Source organism: Rhinoraja longicauda, chromosome 7 (genome assembly GCF_053455715.1).
Source record: "Rhinoraja longicauda isolate Sanriku21f chromosome 7, sRhiLon1.1, whole genome shotgun sequence".
Classification (NCBI taxonomy): domain Eukaryota; kingdom Metazoa; phylum Chordata; class Chondrichthyes; order Rajiformes; family Arhynchobatidae; genus Rhinoraja; species Rhinoraja longicauda.
In genome coordinates this window covers 55672113-55695354 of record NC_135959.1, presented here as the reverse complement: position 1 = coordinate 55695354, position 23242 = coordinate 55672113, and the positions used below count along the sequence as shown (strand labels likewise).

General features: G+C 40.5%; 1 protein-coding gene across 16 annotated transcripts in view; it reads left to right on the top strand.

Moving 5' to 3' along the window:
* Positions 1 to 23242, top strand: part of tenm4 (teneurin transmembrane protein 4) — a 1451267-nt gene that overhangs the window by 533815 nt on the left and 894210 nt on the right. For all 16 annotated transcript variants that reach the window (XM_078402642.1, XM_078402641.1, XM_078402643.1 and 13 more), the window contains one exon: positions 10110 to 10205. The gene's annotated coding sequence lies outside the window, so the exon portion shown is untranslated. The remainder of the gene's footprint in view (positions 1 to 10109; positions 10206 to 23242) is intronic.

The window sequence follows — 23242 nt, the reverse complement described above, 5'->3', positions numbered from 1 at the left end:
TCAAGAACTGACTGTTCACTTGCTGTCTAATATATCCCACCCCTTGACAGATGCCATTGTAACATGATAATCAATGTTATTCACTTCACCTGTCGGTGGTCATAATGTTTTGGCTCATCGGTGTATATTCACAACTGGCAAAGAAAAAATGTCTAAATTAATATTTTTTTTGAACCAAACATTAGAATGTGTAAGTTTAAATATATCCACCAGTGGGAGAGTCTAGGACCAGGGGCCATAACCTCAGAATAAAAGGATGTACCATTAGAAAAGAGATGAGCAGGAATTTCTTTCATCAGAGGGTAGTGAATCAGAAGACTGGAGGCCAAGTCAATGGATATTTTGAAGGCAAAGATTGTCAGATTCTCGATTAGTACAGGTGTCAGTGGTTATGGGGAGAAGGCAGGAGAATGGGATTGAGAGAGAAAGATAGATCAGCTATGATTATATGGCCGAGTAGACTTGATGGGCCAAATGGCCTAATTCTGCTCCTATAACTTATGAACATATCCATAACAAAGAATGATTATTAAACACCTTTTCCTGTCTCTGGATGTGTCGAGTTTGTCAGTTAATAGCTGGTTGTGATCTGTTAAATATTAAATGTTGGGAAGGAATTAAAATGCAAAACCACGAGCCTAATTTTGTGACAGTTATGGTATCCTGTGCAGTGATAACAGAAGGATGTTGAAAAACAATTACACTCATAACTTTTAAATCATCCACATGATGATTACCCTGGAAACATGTTTGATTGCCGAAATATGACATTGGTAGAGTCAATCTCTAACATGTGGTTGGACAAGGGACTGGAATGTGTATCCTCTGTCAGTACTCTTTTTAAGTTTATTTCCACTTTTCACCAAACATTGGACTATAGACAGCCTGCAGTATGGTTTGCTGAATAGATACACTTATTAATTGAAGGAATTAGAGTATGGTGCCTGTACATACACTAGAAACTTGATTTAAGTTTTCAGATTTAGACATATAAATTAGAACATGGTAAAGTGATTGTAAGTCTGAAGAAGGCTCTCTACCCAAAATATTACCTATCCTACTTCTTCAGAGATGGTGCACTTTGTCTCCTAGAGTGATTGGAACCATTCTACATGGAACATTGCATGTTTCAGAATCAGGTGTTGGTGTACATTGGTTGACAATTTAAATAACATCATGGGACCTGGACATTTGGACCATCCTGCATTCCTTGTTGGTGGCTAAGTCATTGACAATGCTATTAATAGTTGTCTTAAAGACCATGCATTGAATGAGTTTAAATTCATTCGCTGATAAGGTCTTTTTCGGTCATGGCTCAGCACAGAGCTGAGTAAAATGCACTCTACATAAATTGATAACCTCTAATCTGAAAGTATGTATTATTGAGAAAAACATCTAGTTTGCAAACTGAGGAAAGCCATTTTATTATCGGTACAATACATACCATCTGCTGTGTGAGCTCGCCAATTATATATTTTACCAATTTAAAAATAGCTACCTCAGTTTTGAATTGTTTGTTTCACCCAAACCAAGAAAAAGAAAGGGGATGGGATAAACAATTCTCTTACACTTGCTAATAATTTTCCCCAAGATAGACACAAAAAGCTGGCAGGCAGCATCTATGGAGAGAAGGAATGAGTGACTAGTCTGAAGAAGGGTCTTGACCCGAAATGTCACCCATTCCTTCTCTCCAGAGATGCTGTCTGTCCCACTGAGTTATCCAGCTTTTTGTGTCTACGGTTCAGACCAGCATCTGTGGTTCCTTCCTACTAATACTTTTTTCCAGTTGGTTCCCTTTCTATTTATAAGAGCATACTTTCCCCTGATTATCCAAGCAAATTAATCAGCAACACACTGTTTGGCTTATTTTGAATGTTATTGAGTTTATTTCCAAACAGCATTTCATTGGTACCATATCAAAGGTCCCATGTACTATTTCTGGGCTTTGAATTGTACCAATTGGAAACGTCACTGGAAGGAAATTGCTACATCATGGATAGGATAGGGTCAGAGGGATATGGGTCAAAGGCAGGCAGGTGGGACTAGTAGGGTTGGGACATGTTGGTCGGCCTGGAAAAATTGGGCCAAAGAGCATGTTTCCACACTGTATGACTCTATGACATTCAAATGCGATCTGAAAACTACCTTTTGCATGATATGAAAAGTTACTTGCAGGCAATTTGGCTTAGAATGACTGTTGTCCCAATCTTTGAAATAGTGTTTGCGAAATCATGGGAGGCATGAATTCATCTTTCCAACATCTGCTGTCAAGTTGTATTATCCCAATATGGACTGAAAGAAGATAAAATGCTGTTAACTATCTTCAAAGACCAGGTGGATCGGTGTAAAATGATTTAAATTAGCAGTCTTTGGGCACCAGCAGATTAAGGACTGATCCCAAATCTTGCTTCTAACAGAGCAGAATGATTGTAACCACTTTATAATGCTACAACTTATAAATTTAAATTTAAAAACATCGCAGTTGATTGAAAGAGGAAAAGCTTTAAACCCAAAGCTTGGTGAGATTGGGTTGATTCTATTAAATGTTGTGACTTGCCAGAGGGTTTGCTAAATAGAAGAAATTTGATTTGAGAGGGGATTATGATGCAGTGCGGCAAAGAGGCATGAAGTCAGAAAGCAGAGGGCCACTAGTACATGATAAAAACATAATAATCATCTTCACCAGCTAGAAATAATAAGTGGGTAAAGAATAATAAGCTGAAAACTATAGACTTGTAAGCATGACATTTGTGGTAGTAGGTAGGTTATTGTGGGGGATATTGAGAGAAAAGATGAATAGGCATTTTTCAGAAGATGGGTTGATTAGGAGTATTCATGGGCGATCGTGTTTCACAAATTTGATGGAGTTTTTTTAAGCAGTCTGAAGACGGGGTTGTCCTGAAACATCACCTTTATTTTTCTTTCTCCAGCGATGCTGCCTGACCTGCTGTGTTACTCCAGCACTTTGTGTCTATCTTTGGGAAGACGGGGTTTGATTAGGAATAGTCAGCATTGGCGATCGAGTCTTCCAAATTTCTTTGAGTTTTTCGAAGAAATAACCAATAGGGCCGCACAGTGGCGCAGCGATAGAGTTGATGCCTTAAAGTGCCAGAGACCTGAGTTCGATCCTGACTACAGGTTCTGTTTGTTTGGCATTTGCACGTTCTCTTGGATTTCCTTCAGGTGCTCCGGTTTCATCCCACACTGCAAAGATGTGCAGATTTGTAGGTTAATTGGCTTTGGTAAAAATTGTAAATTGTTCCTAGTGTGTTGGAAAGTGTGAGTGTATGCGGTGATTGTTGTCAGCATGGACCCGATGGGCCAAAGGGCCTATTTCCACACTATTTCTAAAGTCTAAAATCTAACCAAGGGCAGGTTAGTAGATGTAGTCTCTATGGACGTCAACATAGCCTTTGATATGGATTTGCATGGTAGATTACTTTGGAAGGTTAGATTGCATGTTATCACCGGAGAGCTAGCTAATTGGATACATAATGGATGTTCTCAGGTTTTGGAATGCACATGCTGACAGGGTGATCTGAGCTCCCACCAACAGCTGGTCATATTTGTCCTGGAATAATTGCGGAATAAACGTAAACTCAAATGCCCCTCCAGAGATCTGAGCAGAAATGACCAAGATTCAAATCCTTACCATGCTGAGGGAGTGCTGATCTTTGAAGGACCAGATTTTTCAACAAAGAGTCATAACAAGGTCCAAGTTATTGCCCAGCTCAAATGTGGAGGATCCAATGGGAAAATGTTAATGAAGGACAGGAAGTCATATTTGGTGTATTAGTTAATATTTGGTCTACAATCAATATGGTACAATAGATCATCTGTTTTTAATCACATTGTTGCTTGTGAGAGTTTGCAGTACACTGATTACTTGTCACATTGCCCATGTTACAACAGTGATCACAGTGCTAGATTTGGAATGAATTGAGTTTGCAATTGGTATGGCGCAAATGTAAGTCGTTCGTCAAATAGATTCAATTAAATACTAAACCAAATTGGATACACATTTAAAGGGGGAGTGTTTACTAGTGAGAAACAAGCAGGAAAGTGGGACTAATTGGTTGGCTCCAAGAAAGAATCGGGAGAGCATGATCAGCTGAATGCAATTATTTAATTTACTGATTCACTAATTATTTAATTCAAGGTAAGTCACACTTCCTTCACATGTTTGATCACAGGAATACAGTTGGTTTAAGTGTGAGGTATGTTTTTTTCATTATCAAAGATGTGTTTGAGATACTCTTTCCTTTCCTTTCCTTGATTTGTAAGTGCATTTTTTTCATTTAAAGTACACATAAATTTATCAACCTGCTTCCTGTGAGGTAATTATCTATTTTCAGATGTGTTCAACCTTTATAAAAGGCTCTGCATTATAAACGTGTAACAGGTCAATCCAATAGTTTTACCAATTGGTCATCAATCTGGTCCATTTATGAAACTTGAGACAGAAAAGCAGTGATAATTTTAATGTCTGTCATGAAACTTTGTGTCACTTCAATATTTGGAAGATTTCAGAAGGATATGGCTGCCTAGCTTCATTGAGCGATCAGCTGAACAGGATATAAAATGTCCCAAGAGGATAATGACATCGATTTATTACGAGAAAACTTGTCAGAACATATGTAAGCAAGATCTGGGTTTTTTTAATCTTAATTAGCAGACTGGTAGACAGCACAGCAAACAATCATTCTTGTGCTGACAACTGAACCAATGATACTGACTAGACTTCATTCAAAATCTTTATTTTCTATCTATATCAAGATAGATTTCTTTCGCAGGGTTTATAAACTAGAATCTTTCTACGTGCCAGAAATGAATTCACAGTCCAGGGATTTGAATGACCTTATTTTAAAATATAGAAAATGTGCATGGATGACAAACTACAGCTTAGAGTTAAAGTAAAGTATAAATACTGGGTGATTGTATTTTTGTCACTCATGCACATTTTATTTATTTTAAATTAAAAAAAGATAAAAATAGTGTTTTGACTTTAGTTATAACTCATTCTTTCCATACTTTGGTATGTGCTTGAACATTTCAATTAAAATTTTGAATACCTCTTATGATGAAGAAAATCTCAAATATCTCTGTAGTTTTAGTTTAGTTGAGAGATACAGCTTGGAAACTGGTCATTCTGCCCAATGACTCCTTGCCTACCATTCATGATTGGTTCACACTACTTCTATGTTATCCTATTTTCTCATCCACTTCCTGCACACTTGGAGCAATTTACGAAGTCCAATTAACCTGCAAACCCGCACATCTTTGAGATGTGGGAGGGAACCGGAAACATGGAGGAAACCCAAGTGGTCACAGGGAGAACATACAAACTTTGCACAGACAGCATCTGAGATCGGGGCCGAACCGAGTTTTCTGGGACTGTGAAACAACAGCTCAACCAGTTTACTACCAAAATGTTTAGTTCTACCCTGTAGTTTTAGCCAAAGTTAACTATGTGGGAGAATTCCTCTGTATCTAAACATTTTTGAAAATTGTGATTTATTAGTTATTAAAGTCTGTGCTGCAAACTGTTGCCTAAAATGTTGAGGCGCAGGTGCACGTTTACTTTTTCTGATTAGTGCCTTGGTTATATGCTATTTAATTGATATCTGGAGCAAGGTTATTTATCTTGATTAAATTCCAGATCAATCATCCTGGCCTGATTTTAAAGGCACCATCCCTGACCTTCATTTTGTATTAAAGAAACATAGAAACATAGAAAATATGTGCAGGAGCCAGCACCTTTGAGCCAGAACTGCCATTTAATATGGTAATGGATGATCATCCAAAACCCCGTTCCTGCTTTCTCCCCATATCCCTTGATTCTGTTAGCCCTGAGCAATATCTAACTCTCTCTTGAATACATCTTGGAAGGAATGGCCGATTCCATTTCAATATTTCTTTCTTGGTAAAGAATAAAAGATGAAGTTATCCTATTTATTTATACAATTAGCTCCTACAATGGTTAATTCCTCCCTCCCCTCCCCCCCCCACCCCCCCCCACCCCCCCCCCCACCCCCCCCCACCCCCCACCCCCACCCCCCACCCCCACCCCCCACCCCCACCCCCCCCCCCACCCCCCACCCCCCCCCCCCCACCCCCCCCCACCCCCCCCACCCCCCCACCCCCCACCCCCCCACCCCCCCACCCCCCCCCACCCACCCCCACCCCCCCCACCCCCCCCCCACCCCCACCCCCACCCCCACCCCCCCCCCACCCCCCACCCCCCCCACCCCCCCCCACCCCCCACCCCCCCCACCCCCCCCCCCCCCAACCCCTCCATTTGTCTACAAAGAAACAAGAGCAAGCAAATGAATCCAGTGGATACATAGGTTTAATGGTAGGTTATCAAAATGAGAGGCCTAAGATAATAAACTGTGAAGCTGCCACGTATGGAGCTTCCCTTGAGAGCAATTAAGTTTATCGTAGAAAAAACCATCTGCTGGAGTACTCAATGGGTTGAGCAGCATCTGTGGGGTGGAGGGCAGGAGGAATTGTGGATGTATTGGGTTGAAACCTTGCACCAGGACTGAAAGGGAAGATAGCCAGTATAAAGAGGAGAGGTGGAATGGTGAGACAGACAGGTGATTGTTTGGCTGGGGGTAGAGGGGATCGATGGGGGAGATCGATGGGGGGGGAATCGATGGGAAGGAGGGAGGGAATGAATCGATGGGAAGGAGTGACAATGGGAATGTTTCGAGGAGAAGAGGAGAGAAGGGCAGGTGGTACCAGAGCCAGATGTGACAAAGCGTGTCCGGTGGGTGAAATATATGTGCGGTAGGTGGAGGTGGAAGGAAGTAGGTGATGGGGAGGGAGGAAGCTGAAAGTAAGTGTGGTTTAAGAAAGGGGCCATAAATGGAGGACTGGGGGTAGTTCAGAATTTGGGGAGGGGGAGTGGTGACACAAGAAATGTGTATTATCTGAAAATGGAAAATTCAATGTTCATACCATTGGGTTGAAGACAACTCGGGTAAAGTATGAGTTATTGGCGATCCAAGAAACTGCAGATGCTGGTTTACAAAAAAATATAAAGTGCTGGAATAACTCGGTGGGTCAGGCAGCTTCTCTGGAGATCACGGATATGTGATGATTTGGGTCGGGGCCCTTCTTCAGACTCAGATATGTCACGTTTCGGGTCGGGGACCTTCTTCAGACTTGTGGATAGGTGACATTTTGAGTGAATGTGAAAATGCATACCTCCAGATTCAGGGACAGTTTCTTCCCAGCTGTCTTCAGGCAACTGACCCATCCTATCGCCAACTAGAGAGCAGTCCTGGGCTACCATCTGCCTCATTGGAGATCCTCAGATCTTTAATTTGACTTTACTGGACTTTAACTTGCACTAAAAATTATTCCCTTTATCCTGTATCTGAACACTGTGGACAGCTCGATTGTAATCATGTATATCTTTCCGCTGACTGGATAGCATGCAAAAAAAAAAAGCTTTTCACTGTACATCGGTACACGTGACAATAAATTAAACTAACCTAACTTTCTTGGCCTAATGATTATTACTGACTTAGATTGTAGCAAATGTGTTTGAGATTCTTTCAAAAATTTGGAATAACTGGGAAGTTTCAGTAATATTCTGACAGGTGTGTCTTGTTAATGCTGGCATTACAAAGCCTTGAAGCAATGACATTTGAAAAAAAATTAAACAAAATCTACTTATCATCAACTTAAATTCAATCAATTCAATCACCCCAACTGTAAAAAATCCAGTTTGGACATAATGCCTGAAAATGATATGATTTCACTGCTTCAGAATTTAAACACAGTTATTGGAAAATGCAAAAATCAAATGATTTTTTTTCTGATTATTATCAAGTTAACTTTTTTTGTGGATTAGCGAGCTTAGCTATTGGTGATTCAACATCAAAATATATTGATGAAATAAGATGATTTTTTTGTAATATCGTATTCTTGCAAATTCTTTAATCATTATGGATACCAGTAATTATTATTTTACACTTTCTCAGAAACAATCTAAGTGCAAGGGTCAATAATCTTGCAGGTGCAAAAATATATTGTAACTATATTATGCATATTGTTCCTTATTTGGAGGAAAGCTAAAGTTAAAACTGAGAGATTTTCCGAAGCTTGGATGCCTACATGAATGTGGCAGAATTATATTGTTCGCCACCTACAAGCTTTTCGGTGTATGAATTGGACAGAAATGAGCACTTGGGGATTTAGAATGGGCATAATGCACATAGTAAGTTGCCAACAGTCATGTGGTGTTGTGCTGCTGAATGAAAGATTTATATTTGCTTGGATGTTAGGAATACCTTCCCCTGTGAACTCGACCCAAGGGATCTTCGATCGAATCCTGGAGTGTTTAAACCCTTGGTGTTTAAATTCCTCTGAAACAATACACATACGATGGTTCAGCACTCTTTAAGGACTGCACTGGAATACCAGCCAAGATGTGTATTAAACTCTGTAGCCAGTCTTGATCACATGTCTTCCTGACTTGGCTGCAAATGTGCAATGCACTGGCCAAATCTGACACCCGGAAGCAGTGGCTGACACCGAAGAAGAGTAGATTGTATAATTAAAATGTGATTATTTGCAGCTGGAGTCATTTTTGTTTCTGTGGAAACAAGGATCTGCAGATGCTGGTTAGTACACCAAAGGACACAAAGTGCAGGTGTAACTCAGCAGGTAAGGCAGAATCTCTGGAGAACATGGATAGGTGGCAAGGTCAAGAAGGGCCTCGACCAAACATGTCACCTATCCATGTTCTCCAGAGATGCTGCCTGACCTGCACTTTGTGTCCTTTTGTTATTTTGCTTTCTGCTGTGTTTATTTTTAATTTGTGGATTAAGGTAAATAATTTGAGCTGATCTCAACTAATCTATATCAAGTTTAATCAAACTCAAAAATTGGAATTAGCCCCTAAATATTCCATATCCTACACTTCTTTCCAAAATTCCTTTGGGAGACGGGACACCAAGTGAATACATGGCCCCGGGCAGTGGTACTTGGACAAAACCGGAAATGTTAGTTTCATGGATACATTCCAAATTGTAATGAGTTGAGAAGAATTTGCATCCACATAGAAATTTGGGTGAATTCTACCCAATACTCCACCTAAGGGAGTTGATTATATATTTTTAAAAGTGGCCGATTAAGCATTTTTGGAGAAAATGAACAGTTGCCTTTTTTTTGAAGAAGGATTCCAAACCAAAACATCATCCGTCCTTTTTCTCCAAAGATGTTGCCTGACCTGCTGAGTTACTCCAGCACTTTGTGTCAATCTGCCTTTTTTTTGGACTGATCCTATTCCTCATTATGTTTCTATATGCAACAATAGGAATCGCTTCATCAATTTACAAAACAGCATGGTACGAGTCTGTGACATTTCTCTGCAGGTTTGGGTAACTGTGGATGGAAGCCAATCCTCTGTCCTGAGCAGGCAGTTGGTAAAAATACACCATGCCATTATGGAAATATTATGACACTTTAGCCAGATGTAGCCTTGCAAGTTTTGTTTTCAAGCAGCACAATCTACACATTTCTAATAATCTTTGAGATGCTTCATGGTAATCTCCAAGATGCTTCATCAGCAGCCAATATATACAATCAATTTTTAAAAAACATACCCGAGGTAACAATGAAGCATAATCCCCAGTAACAATTGTAATTAGGGACCACATGGAGCTCCAAATGCAGCAATGTTCAACTGATTGCTTACAGTGAGTGACGTTCCTGATGTCTGCATTACAATCTATTTCAATCAGAATCCTCTTGAATAACCTGAGGGACATTTTGTTAATTGAATCTTAACTGAGTTATTGCTGAAGATTTAGGTTGCCTTTCTCTGTGGATTTCTAATTATTATTATTATGTAATTGTTTTAGCATCTATATTTGTTCCTTATTTCAGTCTATTATATTTCAATGTACAGAACCATAATATAAAATAATGACTGTGTGGTACTTTTTTTGTATGGGAGAAATTATCCCATGCAAGGAGAGTGATTACTTCCATATGAGAAAACGAGTATACACTGGTCTTACTTAAAGACTTTTTTTTCTATGCATCCTACCCAGTTTTGAACTAAACATTTTCTGTTTTTATTGAAATCACAGACACAAGGACCATCGATATTGATCCATGGCCAGCATTTCTGGATCTGTTCTTTCAAAGAAATGGAATTTAAAGTGATCCTGAACAGGAAAAAAAAGGTATGCCTTTTGCTTCAGACAATTTGATCGTCCTATCTTTTGAGAAAATACAATTTTTGTGAATGCATTTGTGATGTTTATTTATTTTAGGATGGTTCCCTTGCCCAAGCAGTTAAACTAAAATGTTTAATTGAAACATTTATTTTATCAGTGTAATTATCAGTTTCATATTTTTACCATTGGATTTTGGTAGCTTGCCAAATAGATGAAGAGTTTATTTTAATTGGTATTGGAATGGTGAAGTTGGAACGATTAGCAGAAGAGTACATGTGTAGGAAGGAACTGCAGATGCTGGCTTACACCGAAGATTGACACAAAATGCTGGGGTAACTTAGTGGGACAGGCAGCATCTCTGAATAGGAATGGGTGACATCTTAAAGTCAGGGGAGAGGGAGATACAGTGATAAGGAAGCAGAATGTGACACAACAAGACATCAAAAGAGATGAGATCAAGGAAAATGTAGAATAGATCATTGTTAGATAGGAGAAGGTGAGGGATTGGAGGTCAATATTCATACTGCTGGGGTGCATGTTACCCAAGCGGAATATGAGATGCTCTTCCTCCAATTTGCACTGGGCCTCACTCTGACAATGGAGGAGACCCAGGGCAGAAAGGTCAGTGTGGGAATGGGAGGGGGAGTTAAAGTGTTTAGCAACCGGGAGATTGGATAGGTTCAGGTGGAGTGAGCGGAGGTGTTCAGCAAAATGATCCTCGAGCCATCACTCGGTCTCGCTGATTATAAAGGAGCCCACACCTGGAACAGCGGATACAATGGATGAGGTTGGAGGAGGTGCAGGTGAACCTCTGCCTCACCTGAAAAGAATGTCAGGGTCCTTGGACAGAGTTGAGGGAGGAGGTATAGGGACTGATGTTACATCTCCTGCAGTTGCAGGGAAAAATACCTGGGGAGGGGTTGGTTTGGGTGGGAAGGGGCGAGTACACCAGGGAATTGCGGTGGGAATGGTCTCAGTGGAAAGGGGTAAAGATGTGGCTAGTGGTGGGATCCACAGCAGAAGAGTACATCCTGTTAGTATTAATGATAGAAATTGATGATAACTTTCAGATCTTTCTTTTCATCCTCCTCTGTCAGAGGAAGACACATCACGTTAAATAATCGTGCCCTTTTCCTATAAATTATATTAAGTGCAGATCCAATTTCAAGTCACAATCTATTGCAATTGATTAATTATTGAGTTACTACAAAATACCAGCTATCTCATCCAAATTAATAAATTACAAAGATGGTTAAGATGTTCCTGTTCATACTCCTTTCAATACCTTGAAGTTTGAATAATATTTAAGAACTGATGAAAGAAGGTACTTTTCTTCCGGGGACTCGGAAAAGTTATTTCATCTGGGAAAAACGAGGACACAACAAAAATATATTATGCTGCATTACCTTAACATTTGGTATTGATTAGATAAAATACTTGGTTGTGTCTTCCTTGGTTATTATGCTGGCCATTAAATATTTTTTAAATCATCACATTGTATGTGCCACAGTGGAATTGTGTGGTCCAGAAGGATTTTTATTCATCATTTTATATAAGACATAACTCTTATTTAATTTTCCCAACTGGTGTATTTTTTTTGCAAAATTGTGTTGTTCTACTCCCTGGAGAAATAATGCTTTATCTGCCTCTTTATGGGAGGACTCATTATTGTTGGTATTATTATGATTTTTTGGACATAATTGGTGAATTTGAAGAGCATTTTAAGTGTGTGAAAATAATATTGTATGAAGATGGCTATTAAAATACACACGTAGTTGTTGAGTAAAATGTTCTCAGTTATGAATTTACAAAAATTAATGAAATGCCGTATTTTTATTCCTTGTAATTAGAATAAAATAGATTATGCACATTGTGCATATTGATTGCTCTAGTGCCGTTGGTGATAACGTTCACTGAAAGAACTAATCAAAAGTTAATTATACTAAAAATATATTGGCGGCCCCATTTATTCAGTGAACTGCTTTTGTTTTGAACGAGGTACCGAGATGCAATTTTTGGGCCTGAGTCTACCCAAGTACAAGATTTTAATCCAGTCCATATGCTTGTGCTTATAGCTTGATTACATTTATTCAGCCCTGTGATTTTACAGTAGAAACAATTCAGTTTCAAAGGGTTACAGTCTAAACTATGCTAATCCACCTTAATGTGCATTATTCCCATGGGAACCACTCTGAGGAAAAATTGATGCATCAAGGTTTTGAAAAGAAGGATAGTCTGTTTTCATCTGGTCAAGTTAAATAATGTGAGCCGATGGCTCATGTTACAGTTGTATAAGACATTGGTGGGACCACATTTGGAATATTGTTCAGTTTTGATCATTCTGTTATGGGAAAGGTGTTGTCATGCTGGAAATGTTGCAGAGCAGATTTACGAGGATGTTGCCAGGATTTGAGGACCTGAGCTATAGGGAGAGGTTGAGCAGGCTAGGACTTTATTACTTGGATCACAGGAGGATGAAAGGTGATCTAATAGAGTTGTAAATGATCATGAGAGGAATAGATATGGTAAATGCACTGAGTATTTTACCCAGAGAAGGGAATCAAGAACCAGAGGACATAGGGTTAAGGTGATGTGGGAAAAATCTATTAGGAACCTGAGGGTGTTTGGTATATGGTATGAACTGCTAGAGGAGGTAGTTGAGGCAGGAGCTATCACAAGATTAAAAAAAACATTTGGACAGGCACCTGGATAGAATAGGTTTTGTGGAATATGGGCCAAATGCAGGCAGGTGAGACTAATGTAGATGGGACATGTTCGTCCACATGGGTAAGTTGGGCCAAAGGTTCCACACTGTGTGTCTCTGACTCGGTCAAACTGCAGATACTGGAAATATAAAATAAAAAAGGGAAATACTGGAAAATCAGCAGGTCAGACAGCATCTGTAGGATGGGCAATGGAGTTAATGTTTCTGTTTTAAGACATTCTAACAAAGGGATTTCAGCCTGCAATATTAACTCTGCATCAATTTGTATTCATCGGGACAGGTTCTGTCAGCTCATCAAATCATCTTTGGTGGGTTTTGATTTTCAAGTTAAGTAACATGTCAGAGTTTGAGAAATTGAATATGAAACATAACTACCTATCCAATTTGGTTATTAATACAAGATATTGCAAAGTTGTCTATCTTTTAGTAATATTTCTGTTTTATACATTTCTTTGGCCAAATTTTAAAGATTGTACTTGACTGCATACAATATCAGTCATCTTTTGTTCAAAGTATTTGCATTTTTGGTGGTTTTATGTCAATGAAGAAGTGCTTGAAACCTACAATCTTCAGTATCTTAATATCTCATTGCACTGATTCATTGGAGGAGTAATGGTAATTGAATTGGGGAAGGAGAAACAAGATAAATGTATATGATGTGTGTCATCAAGGCATCTTAGAATCTGGAGCCTCCTACATCGGCATTTTTTGCTTTAATATTCTCAGTGAAATCTCAAGAGGCTGTGGCCATCTTGAAAATAAGGCTACATACTGATCAGATCGTAAGTAGATTGTAATAAGAACACAGGCTATGCATCCACTTGTGTGTTAATGCATGTGTGAAATCCTGTATTCAAGTGGTCTAATTTGTAAACAAATGTTTAAAACAGTGACTTAAAATGTAAATACAAATAAAAACTTTAACATCTAAAAGCAAAAAATGCTGGAAACCCTTAGGCCAGGAAGCATTTGTGAAAAGGGAAACCAATGTTTTGGATCTGGAACACTTGATTAAAACTGGAAACTTGAACATTTCCACATATGCTGCCTGAATGTAGGTTTTTCATATTTTATTTCAGGTTTCCAGCATCTGCAGTAAAACTAACAATACAATATATCTTTATTTCATTGTACCCAGGGGTACAACGAGATTGGGAATGCGCCTCCCATACGATGCAATAATTTAGGTAATTTAAACAGCAGCAACCCAACGAAACGAAACAGTTGTAACAGTTTTGGACAAGGTAAAGTGCAAGTTGATCTATGCGTTGTGGCCATCCGGCTCAGCAGGACCGGTTCATAGCAGCTATGGCCCTGGGGATGAAGCTGTTCCTGAGTCTGGAGGTGCGGGCATAGAAGGCCTTGTATCGTCTGCCCGATGGAAGGAGTTCGAACAGACTGTTGCAGGGGTGTGAAGAGTCTTTGTGGATGCTGGTGGCTTTTCTGAGGCATCGTGTGTTGTAGATGCCCTCCAAGTCTGGTAGCTGTGTTCCGATGGCCCTCTGAGCTCTATGGACTACCCGCTGTAGAGCTTTCCTTTCTGCCTCCGTGCAGCTGAGGTACCACACAGGGATGTCATGCGTTAGGATGCTCTCTATGGTGCAGCGGTAGAAGGTCGTCAGCAGCTGTTGGGGTAGACCAGACTTTTTCAGTGTTTTTAAGTAGAACAGTCTTTGTTGTGCCTTCTTGACCAACGCAGCAGTGTTATTGGACCATGTTAGGTCCTCCGAAATGTGAGTGCCCAGAAACTTGAAGCTGGACACTCTCTCCACACTGTCCCCGTTGATAGAGATCGGGGCATATTCCCCGTTATGTGACCTACGGAAGTTGATGATCAGCTCCTTGGTCTTGGTGGTATTTAGGGACAGGTTGTTATCCGAGCACCAGTCCGCCAGGTTCTGCACCTCCGCTCCATAGTTTGTTTCATCCCCATTGGTGATCAGCCCGATCACCGTTGTGTCATCTGCAAACTTGACAATGGTGTTGGTGTCGAATGCAGGAACATCTGCACCTTTGCATTTTTAAGTTGTATTCCCAAAGAAATAAGGCAGTTCCATAGCCAGGTATGTTTCCTTGACTGAAAGAAACAAATGGTGTAGGAAAATAACTGCAGATGCTGGTACAAATTGAAGGTATCACAAAATGCTGGAGTAACTCAGCACTGAAGAAGGGTCTCGACCCGAAACGTCACCCATTCCTTCTCTCCTGCGATGCTGCCTGACCTGCTGAGTTACTCCAGCATTTTGTGATACCTTTGAAAGAAACAAATGAATGAATTCCGAGCTCTGGTCATTGGTTTAAGAAGTGGAATGTTCTTACGAAGTAAGCCATCTGTCCCAATTTAAAAGACCTTGATTTCCCTTAATCTGCCTTAATTTCTTCTCTTTGCTGCCTGGTCCAGCTCCAATTAAACGAGGAACTGCAGATGCTGGTTTACACCATCGAGTTCATGACTCAGAATAAAACATGAATCAATAAACTACTGTTTATTTCTTTCATCCAACACCCTTCTGCTTTTAATTTGGTCGCCCTTTGTCTCATGTCTCAGTACCCCTTTGCACTTTTGAACACTTAGATTTTAAATAAACATTATGTCTAGCTGGAGACTGGCTACATTCCCACATCTGGCTGCATTAACATGTTGTGTTTCCTTGAATTTATAAGACTGAGGGTGTACTAAATGAGATGTCAAAATGGTAACAATTTGTGATGGAGCTATTTCCTGAAGTGAGGAAGCCTGTAGCAAAGGCATGTGGCATTACAACCAGAGCTAGACTATTGAGAGTGAATCTAGGTCATGCCTGTACTTTGATGGCAGAGTTTTATTGACAGTCACCTGTACGGCAGGAATTTCCATCTTGATCAATCAAACCCTGTGTATTATCAATGCCTGAACAAATTCCATTGAAATGAACACTTTAATTATTATTAGTTTCCCTGATTTCTTAAGGTTGAAAGATCAGATTTCAAGTGAATGGAGGTAAATCAGACAAGATTTTCCCAAGTAGTTATGTCTTAGCTCCCCTATTAATTGCAATGACCTCTCTTTGAACCACCAGAGTTATTCCATTAACTTCCATTGACTTCAGTTGTATCTTGGTAAAATCTTGAATCCAGAAAGCCCAGTCTTGCAACCCAGCGGAATGAATGTTAAATTCTTTAATTTTAAATAACTTCTACTAACGCTCCCCTTCCCCCACCCTAGTCATTTAACCAGTTCCACAGTTCACCACACTGTATCACTCTTGAAATCACACCTTCCCTAGTCAGCAATGGGCCTACCAGGGCACCTTCCTGCCTGAGGTCATTTCCTGCTCGCCCTGACTGGTCCTGGCCTTTTCTTGCCTTCAGCTCTTCACCGACACCTCCACCCCTTACTTTCTGACCCAAAACATCACCTATCCTTTTTCTCCAGAGATGCTGCCTGACCAGCTGAGTTACTCCAGCACTTTGTCTCCATCTTATTGTGGAATGTATCCTTACTAGTTGCAATTTTGCCTGATGTAATTCCAATGCTGCAGAGTGTGGTGCATTCAACCCGGTCCATTCCATCCCCACCATCAAAAGCTTTTCAATGAGGTGCTGCCTCATGAAGGTTGCATCTATCAAGGATCCCCACCATCCGGGCCAAGTCCTCTTCTCACTGCCACCATGGGCGGGAGGTACAGAAGAATGAAGTCTCGCACCACAAAGGTGAGGAACAGCTACATTTCCTACAACTATCAGGGTCTGAACCCGACTTCAGCAACAGAACATTACATTATTTCTGCGACTGGTGCATTCATGAGGATAATAAACATCCAAAGAAAACTTGTCGAGACTGGAAATCTGAAATAAAACAGAAACAGATTTTTAAAATCTTGACCGGGCAGACTACATTTGTGGAAAGAAAACGGTCAATATTTCCTGTCTGAGCCATTTTGTCAACTCAAAATATATCAGAACCTGATGTTGACTGTTTTTCCTTTCCACTGACTGATTTGTGTTTCCCAACATTTCCTTATTTTTTAGTTTAGTTTGTAAACAGGGCCTTCAGCCCACTGGGTCCATGTCAACCAGCAATCACTTCATTTATGAAGCCAATTAATCTACATCGTTGGAGTGTACGTCGTTGGAGTGTGGGAGGAAACCAGAGTACCCGGAGAAAAACTATGCAGGTCATGGGGAGATCGTACACAATACCTACAAGGCAGTATATGTCAGAAGGAACTGCAGATCATGGTTTAAACTGAAGATAAACACAAAAAGCTGGAGTAACTCAGCGGGACAGGCAGCATCTCTGGAGAGAAGGAAAGGGTGACGTTTTGAGTTAAGACCCTTCTTGTCCCGAAACGTCACCCATTCCTTCTCTATAGATGCTGCCTGTCCCAGCTGAGTTACCCCGACAGACAGCACCTGTAGTCAGCATTAAACCCAGGTCTCTGGCACTGTAAGGCTGCAACACTACCGCTGCACTACCCTGCCACACAATATTTCATGTCTGAGCCCTTTTGTCAGAACTCAAAATATCTCTGATCCTGAATCTCCGAACCTATTTCATGAGGACTATGCCAAGTAGATTTTTTTCTCATTAACTCTGGTTGTAAAATCAATCTGACGATGATGCACCTCAGGGCTTAAACAACAAGTTACTGCTGAGCTACTTTGAATGAAGAGCACTGAAGTCTTCCTCAACAAAACATGTTGACCTCTCCCTCCCTTCATGATCTGAAGAAGGTTGTAATCAGCAACAGGGATTTCTTAACCAACATCTTCAGGCTAACTATAGTTATCAAGGAAAATCTCAAGTGCTCCCTTTCATCCTCATTAACTCCTGGCAGGATCACATTGTTTGATTGTGTTTATCTGAGGGTGAAACGACTTGATGGGAAGGGTCGTAGGATGACTTAATTATCTTTATTAAATTATTTAGAAGAGCAAAAGTGTAAGAGTTGAGTTTTATTTTGACCTTCCAGCCCATTTTATTACACAGAAATCTTGTTCTACAATTGGTTTTGGCATCGCTGCAGCAACAGAGAATCTGAACTGACCTGAGGAAATGAGACTGGTCAATGCTCTGAGGCCTTTTAAAAGCCATTGTGGGAAAATAACTTCAATCTCTATTCTGTTGCGTTCAAATCTCGGTCAGAGAAGACGTCTAGCCTTTAATTCATTGAACACTAATAATCAGACTATCCTAGCCTTTAAATCTTCCAATGTTATTTTGGTGGATGTGCCAGGTCATTTGAATTATATTTTAAATGACAGTAATGAGTTGTGCAAGGTATTATTGACATTTTTTTTTACTCAAACACGGTTTAATTATGTGCTGGACTGTGAATTGGCGTCACTGAAAAGAAATCTGGATATTTCTGCACAAATGCTGATATTTTAGTTATTTCTTTTGGAACATGTTGCAGTTTCAAAAAAAATGATGGTTTCCTACCATATTCCATAGAATGCACTTCATTGTCTTGCCCCCCCAGGAGCCACTGAATGAATAATTTAAATGCCAATCCTTTTCCTTGTTTTGTTTTTATTTTATCTCTCCTCATGTTTGTCTTTCATTCTCTCTATCACTCGCTTTCATTCTTTCTATCACTCTCTTTCATTCTTTCCAGTCTTCTCCTCTCGGTTTTTTTTTTGCTTTTTGTCTCACAGCAAGTTACACTGATGACTTCACTCCATTTCTACTTTGTTAGGCAGGTGCAGCTGTGCGACCAGCGTCCAAGCTCTAACAAGCTTAACTTCAATGAAGAACAGTTACATTTGAGGTTGTTGTGCATCTTTTAGGTGCTTCACTATTAAATGATTGCTGGCTGGCAGTTTGCTCGCTGGTCTCGGGGTGTGATTCTTGCTTCCCGGCACAGTGGAGCAGCAATAGAGTTGCTGCCTTACAGCGCCAACGACCCAGCTTTGATCCTGACTCCGGGTGTCTAATGGAATTTGTACGTTCTCTCTGTGACCACGTGGGGTTTTTTTTCAGGTGCTCTGGTTTCCTCCCACATTCCAATAACGTACAAGTTTGTAGGTTAATTGCCTTTGGTTAAAATTGTAAATTGTCCCTAGTGTATAGTAGTACTGGTGTATGGGGTAATTGCTGGTCGGCACAAATTCAGTGGGCGGAAAGACCTGTTTCTGTGCTGTATCTCTAAACTAAACTAAATTACAGTGCCGGCTATGCTTTGATCTGACAGATTGAGGTGTATCAGTGAAGATGAACCAATAAAAAATAAACCAGCTTTAAAAGAACTATATCTGAATTTTACATCAAATCCAAATTCATTAGGATTCCTCTTCAACGTTTCCAATTATAAAATGCCAGGGACCCTGTCCTTTAAAATGTCCCATTCTTATTCCTGATCAGTTGTAGAGGAGCACACTATGTACTCTCAGTGACAGTAAATAGGACATTCTTGGTTGTGATTCTTGTAAATTTCTAACACTCAATTTTTGAGGGCCAAATGTGCATTCTAAATAAAAGCATTAATTGAATTCTGCTGAGGACAGTGTGTTCCTTTTGATTTCAAGGAGACCTCCTGGAGGAGGAAACCAGATTGGACAGCATGTGTAGCGGGATTTAGACTTGGAAAGCAAGTCGCCAATGTAAAGAGCTGGGGAGGGGAGATGAGACAAGAGCTAACAAGTGATAGGTAGATGCAGGTGAGGAAACCAGAGCAGGCAGCATGTGTAGCGGGAAATGGACCCTTCATTTAGACTTGGAAAGCAAGTCGCCAATGTAAAGAGCTGCGGAGGGGAGATTAGGCAAGAGCTAACAAGTGACAGGTAGATGCAGGTGAGGAGGTCAGAAAGAATAATTGGAAATATTGAAAATAAATCCTAATGAAGAAGTGTCCCGACCCGAAACATCAACAATCCATGTTATCCAGAGATGCTGTCCAACCCGCATCCAGCACTTTATGTCTGAGGAGAGGAGGGGTTTATTGGCAGATAACACGAGGGATGAATGGAGAGAGCAAAGAGGTTGGGGGGGGGGGGACATGAGGGGGGGGGAACATGGTGGGGGCGATAATTAGAGAACTGCAGATTCTACAATCTGATGGGAAAGGATGGTGAAGAATGGAACTGAATAAAGAAAGGTGGTGGGACTTGGGAGCAAGAGAGGGAGGGGTGAGTAAAGGAGGTATTGTGGGAAGAAGAGTATATGTAAGAGAACCAGAGTAGATCGGATGAGAGAGAAAGTGAGAAAGGGAAAGAGAGAGGAATGTGGGTTGTCTGAAAATAGAGAATCCAGTCTTCACGCATTGGGTTGTAGACTATCCAGGCAGAATAAGGGGTGGTGTTCCTCGACTTTGCAGTTGGCCTCGCTCTGGTGGTTGAGAAGGTCATGGATGGACAGGTCTGTACGGGAAGGAGAAATAAAATGCCCGGCAACCAAGAGATCCAAATGGTGACTGCAGTCAGAGAGCAGGTGCCTGGCAAACTCATCGCCTAATCTGCATGTGGTCCTGGCAAAGTGGAGGAGGCCACATCGAGGCAATGCACAAGATTGGAGGAGACGCAGGTGAATCTGTCACCTGGAAGAGCTGCTTTGGTTGCTGGATGGAGATGAGGGATGAAGTGTAGGGACAGGTGTTACGCCACCTACAGTTGCAGAGCAAGTACCCAGGAAGGGGACTGTAGGTGGGGGCTGTTGAGCAAACCAGGGAGTCACAGAGAGCCAGGTCTCTGCAGTAAAGGGTGAGAATTGCAAGATGTGATTCATGGTGGAATTACATTGTAGTTGCATTGCCACTTTTCCTGAAAAATGAGAACATTTCTGATGTCCGAGAATGGATGCAGCAGAGACAGAGAAACTGAGAGAAAGGGAGGGTGTTCTTGCAAGAAACATGGTGAAGGAAGTGTAGTCTTGATAGCTGTGGGAGCCGGTGGGTTTGGAGTAAATGTTGTTGTCCTGCTTTCATTTTTAGTGTTCTTGTGGTGAATTGTGCTTTGCTCTACTCCTGACATCCAATATTTAATTCTCAAATGAACAATGGAAGTGGACCATCCTTATATGTTTGGACCCTGATTTCTGGCTTGCTCTGCTCTCAGTTTTTTGAAAGTATGAAAGACATGATACAAGTAAACTAAAGGTAACAAGTGTTAATTTCCATCATTTCAAATGCATGAGACTGGCTGGGAAGAACTTCAGGGCCGAGGAGGTGGAAGTACTGATTCAATCTGATTCCCCTCCGCCTTGTCAGGTTTAATTTTCTGGCAGTAGTCATGAATTTACTGGGAAACATTGACAGTTCCCCACACAACTGCTGACACTCCTCTGCATAATTGATTTAACTAGTTTGATTCTTTATTTTATACTTCTAAGAAGTTCTCAAATGTTTCTGAATTCAAAGCTGTTGACAGGTTTGGCTGTCAGCTAAATTGTGTGGGTGGGATTGTCACCTGGAAGGAGTTTGTTGCGCAGGATCAAATGTTTTTAATTGTCATATGCACTGGATATCGAACAAACACAATGACATTCTTATTTGCTGCAACTCTACAGGTTCATCACGCATAATAGAGTATAAATATACCATAATTTATCACAATAGTGACCATGATAGACCATGATAGTGCAAATACAAAGGTATGTAGAGCAAGCATATTCGTAGTGGTTGTGTGCTGGGGTGGGGTTGTGGTTCGATTGTGCAAAGTGGTTCAAGAACTTGATAGTTGATGGGAAAAGCTGTTCTTGAAACTGGAAGTTATGGTTCTTGGGTCCTCTACCATCGTCTTAATGGCAACAGCAATAAGGGAGCATGGCCAGGGTGGTGTGAGTCTTTGACGTTCATTCCCTGTGGATCCCTTTGATGGTGGGGGGTCTGTACCTGGTGGGGGGTGGACCAGGCAATGTCCACCACTTTCTGCAGCCTCCTTCATTCTTCAACGTTCAAGTAATCAAACCAGGCCATGCCAAATCTCCTCACGCTTCTCAAGCAGTAGAGTTTTGGTGAGATTTCTTTATGATCGTTATGGTCTTGCCACTATGGAGCTCCCTTCACTACATATTCCCACCAGGGAAATTGAATAATGTTCAGTCTTTCTCATGTCAGTTGCACGGCTTGCCTCTGACTGTAAGTTCAAGACCAGTATTCGCTTGACACCAAAGTGACCTTGTTGATCAGACATGAAACGTTAATAATTTATTTAACTGTAATTCTCTGGGATATATTATTTACTCATTAAATTTAGAAACCTGCTGTGCTGAAGAGGGGAACATTGTATGAGGCATAACATTGCAGGTCTCACTACCTTAAAAGGAATTCTGAACCTTCATTATAGTCCAGCCATAAAGTTTAACGCAATTACTCAAAGCCAGATATTGGGATGTGAGCTTTTCAACCTGCAGTCCAGAATGTCATCAAGAAACTGGGGAAGAACAAATATGATATAGCCCAGGAAACTCTGAGCTGTGGTAAGTGGTCCATTGGCACATCAAAAGGTGCCTGGTTCGATTTGATGCAGCCCTGCAAAACAGCCCAACAAGCAAATGAGTTTGTGTGCCTTGAATAGAAAGTGTCTGAGACCTGACCGACCAGACTCTGCCTAGCTGCCATTATCTGGCTAGAATAAAATTTGTAAGAGGAAAATTAATTTCAAACACATAATTTCTAATTTGTCCATGTTGTTTGCAGTGCTCCTCAACTGTCCTTTCCTGATCTTGCGTAATCACATGTTTTGTTACGTTATTTTTCTCATTAAATTCTTAAACTGGGTCGCTCTGTTTTTGAACTCGTAAACCATTCAATTATCCATCGTGTTTTGCAGAGCACTTTGGTTCATGGAGTTCATGTGGTTTATTTGGGGTGACCTCATTGTGCCACCTTTTGTGCTGCACTGATGTGGAGTGAAGGGAAGTAATAAAATAATTTTTGCATGAACACCTCTTCGAAGCAAAGGTTAACAAAGGTTCAGCCATCTATTTTTGGTTTAGTTCATCAAATTCATTTTGGCACTTTCTTGTGTTATTCATGAGCAAGAATTCTGATGGAATCTGAACACCTTTTATCAAGAGGAAATACATTTTTCATTGGAATAGCTGGAGTGAATGTGCCAAACAACTTGACAGGTAAATAGATGGATCCTTGTCACATGGGACCCTGCAAGACCTAGTAATATATCTCGTTCACTCAATTTTCTTAAATATACATAATTAAAATCTGCAGTGACCCTGTGTGCCATTCAGATTTAATAAATGATTCTGAACAAGGTTGGGGAAAAAATGTTTATATTGAAAGCTAAGTTTTCATCTTGCATGTAAGTTATAAAGTAAATTTCCAATGCCAAAGAAACTGGTCTTTTTGAGGCAGAAAACTTTGAGAACAATCTGGGTGGA